The following is a 3,636-nucleotide window of genomic DNA, read 5'->3' as shown; positions in this document are numbered from 1 at the left end:
TTAACCACAGCAATATGGAGTGCAGTTTGGCAAAGAAGCCTAGAAAAGTTTTGAGCTGTGATTAAATTGTTATTAGTACATAGGCTGCCCCTTAACTGCCCCTTAACTGCTGCTATAAATTACAAGCATCACACATTGGAATGGGGGGTCCCTTCTTCTGACAATGACCTGCACTGTGTTCTCCACAATCCTAAGTCACAACTTTCTGAGACATAAATACTAAATATTTTTGCTGAGAGCAATTCCACTAAAGAACGGGGCAGTGGAAAGGGTTGCTCACTTATAGAATATTCAGTCCATCAGGACACTTTGTAATATTTTATTTTATTGGGAAAAAACAAATCTATAATTGAAAAACAGCAAGAGGCTTAGACATACAACAGCATTACTATGCTGGATGAGGCTTGAAGATAAAATATTTTGTCTTGCTGTCTGTCCCTGGTAGGCAAGGATGTGTACACAGTCAATCACTGTGACACAACAGATCTGGTGAACTCACAGTAACTCTGACTGTCAGAGCTATCCACCCCCAGTACTCCTCTGCAACTTTCCTATCCCCTGTACATACTCATATTTGTGCCCAACAACTTCTTTTTATCCTTAGAGGGATGAGAAAGACAACTCAAACATAATATGCCTTAATACAAAATCCCAGATCTTCTTAACCAAGGCATAAAAAAAAAAAAAAAAAAAAAAAAAAAATAACCTGTGTTAAACACAGTAGAGCTTCAAAGCCCTAGTTCATGAAGAAAGTGCTAGAGTCCCTACAAACAAAAGAGGATCACCTGTGCCTAGGGTATTTTTGGAAGAGACTGAGGAAGGGAAAAACAATCGCAGATATTTTAAGTTTGCCAAGCCATGCTTCATGTTCACAGCAGTCCAAGGTACATCTCAGCTCTCTGGTATCCTGCCTCAGGACTCAATACAGACAGCTTGTATGAAAGAGAAACTGATAATTAATAGGTCTGACCTCAGCACAGAAGTCAGCATAATTTTCTAGGTAGAAAATCCTGTCAGGTAAAGAGAGAATTCATCCTCTTCCTCAAGCAGACACAGCTTAGCACTTGCTTTGGTAATGCACCAGAATATTTATGAACACCATGTTCATATACTTTGTCAGACAGGTAATTCGACCTTCCTTGGGCTCCTCACAGTATCTCACCTCTCTCCAGCAGGCTGATCTCCAGTGTTACACTGGAACACTGGTGTTTTCTATGAGGCATCTATTATGCAGAACACCTTCTATTTCACTATCAGTTCACTTCCTCACTCCAGGCTGCCTTCCTCTCCTTGCCAGCCTCTGTGCTTCTCTATTTCTAACGATATTCACTGCCTGAGGCCATCCAAACTATCAGCCTCTTTTTTATTTTATTTTTTTAAAAAATCACTTCTGTTCCTAACAGTCCTTAGTATCAGCCCTCTCTTCGTCTCAAATGACTGTCTGCTCCAGGAACACTTCTTCTGTTACAGTGTCTCTCCATCCCTGGATCTTTCATTAATCTGATTCCAACCACATACAGCCAGTGACATTGTTTCCAGCAGAATTGTCACCCTCCTTGAGATGGGCACATAAAGCAGCAACAGCGGCCACTGTGAAGAAACCTGGATTCAAATGAGGGTGTAACAATGGAGATAAACAAAGACAGAGGATAAAATCTCCAGTCATGAGGTAGGTTAATGCTGGGCAGACAGTACCTCCAGCCAGAAACCAAGTATCGGTTTCTTTTTTATTTTCTTTATAGTTTGGCACTGCTTTACATAGCTCGTCATGTCAGCAACATGTTTGATTTGAATTTTATCAAGCACCACAGGCTGACAAAATTAAATCTAATTAGCAAACCTCTCTGCTCCTCAGCATCCAGTCCAGAAATATTTTACCTTCTAATCTTACACTAACTATAGGAATTAAATCTATTTCAGCCATTACAGCTTTTATAATATCCTTAAATATTTACAGAAATTGGATTGTCACAGCTTTAAGTACATTTTCAAAAAGGACACACCCAAAAATTACTGCAGATTTTCAGGGATCTACATTACCCCTCCCCCCCCCAAAAAGATAAGGACATCTATAACTTTACAGAACATCAAGCCTTAGACTTCTCTGGGAAGCAATACAGCTATCAGTGCACCCAACAGAGCTGGATCATGCTGTGAGGGACTGGGAAACAGCTCTGCAGATCCTGGCACTGATGTTTACTTGCCTACAGTGAGCTTAAATCCCGCTGCTTGATACTGACAAAAACTCAACTCATGACAGTCATGGAGCCAAAAGCTGGAAGCAAAGGAATTTACAAGGAGAGATTTATATTAAGTATTTATGTATTTGTGTGATATTATAAACATTCATACATATTTATTTAAAATAGACCAGGGATTTAAATATATCTCTTCTTCATGGACAGCAGCTGCAAATGTAAGATAGAAAATCAGGTATCCACCATTTGCTTTTTTTCACAAAAAAGAGTCTTGTTGAAGCTATGTGATTTTCATCAGTCATAATTAAATCTAAGGTAAGTAACTCAACTTTGCTCCTTCTGATAAAAGAAGAAGCCACAATTAAAGCAGCTTGTTGGCATTATATATTCAATACTGTTGCCAGTATAAGCACATCTACTTAATAATCAGTTGACTTAGTGGGTTTTTTAAATTAAATATTAAAATTACTTTAATGCCTCTGGAATATGAGAACCAAAACCACCATAAAATTAGATCAAGACCACATCTTTTTATATGGACAAAGAAACTGTTACAAATTCAATAAAAATCAAAATTAAAAACATAGAAACACATTTCACTGAGCGAATAAATTCCTTAATTGCCTGTATTAAAGAACTGAAACAGGCATATTTAAAATCACAAATAGGAGGTTTAAATTTTTTTTTTGTATAGCACTGACCATGAACTCATATAGAGAACAAAAAACTCAGTCCTTGCTCTAAATATATTGCAGAAGGTATTTACCTCTGTAACTGAATGCACATGGCACAAGTCTGTTTTCAGAAGTGAAACAGAACTAGGATACAGAGCATTAACATCATCTTTAATTCAGCCAGGAAATCCATAGTGGTCTTTTACTGACATTTGTTTGGTTGTGTAAAAAGCTCAAAATGATTTTCAATAAATGGTCAAAAGGAAATTAAAATTGCTTTATGGAAAATACATCCACAAGAAATTAAAATTTTTCCTAATATTTTAACATAAATGAAAGATCTGCACAATCCTTTTACTCAATCATGTTATAGTTTTTGTCCTAAGACTGTAACACTAAATTGTAATGCAGGCATATTATTGTTTTATGTGCAAGAAAGTTTTGACCTTCATTTATTAAAATACATCAATTTCTAGCAATAAGTTATTGTTCTCTTCCTGTATGATGGTAAAATTGCAAAGCAAAAAAAAAAAATTAAAAGCCAAAAACCTGAATTGATATTTACTCTTGCTCTTCCCCAGAGAAGCTTTTTTAAATTTTTTTGTTAATAGACACTTAAAAAGATTTTAGAAGAGGGCAGAATTTGCATAGTGAATATAAAATTTCCATAATTCTGAGAGTCATTTTGTTGTTCTTAATTTACCTTTCACAGCACACTCAAAAATAACCTGTGGATATTCAAGGCTGTGTGAGCTGCAGACTGA

General features: G+C 36.4%; 1 long non-coding RNA gene across 1 annotated transcript; it reads left to right on the top strand.

The window, feature by feature from the left end:
- The first annotated feature begins 1,511 nt into the window (after nucleotides 1–1,511).
- LOC137482662 (uncharacterized) lies at nucleotides 1,512–2,330 on the top strand. The gene is made up of 2 exons (XR_011004191.1): nucleotides 1,512–1,669; nucleotides 2,211–2,330. It is a non-coding gene; the product is annotated as an uncharacterized lncRNA (long non-coding RNA).
- The last annotated feature ends 1,306 nt before the right edge of the window (nucleotides 2,331–3,636 follow it).

The sequence above is a fragment of the Anomalospiza imberbis genome, chromosome 1 (assembly GCF_031753505.1).
Source record: "Anomalospiza imberbis isolate Cuckoo-Finch-1a 21T00152 chromosome 1, ASM3175350v1, whole genome shotgun sequence".
NCBI lineage: Eukaryota > Metazoa > Chordata > Aves > Passeriformes > Viduidae > Anomalospiza > Anomalospiza imberbis.
Note: the sequence above shows the minus strand (reverse complement) of the source record. Positions and strands in the feature narration are given on the sequence as shown.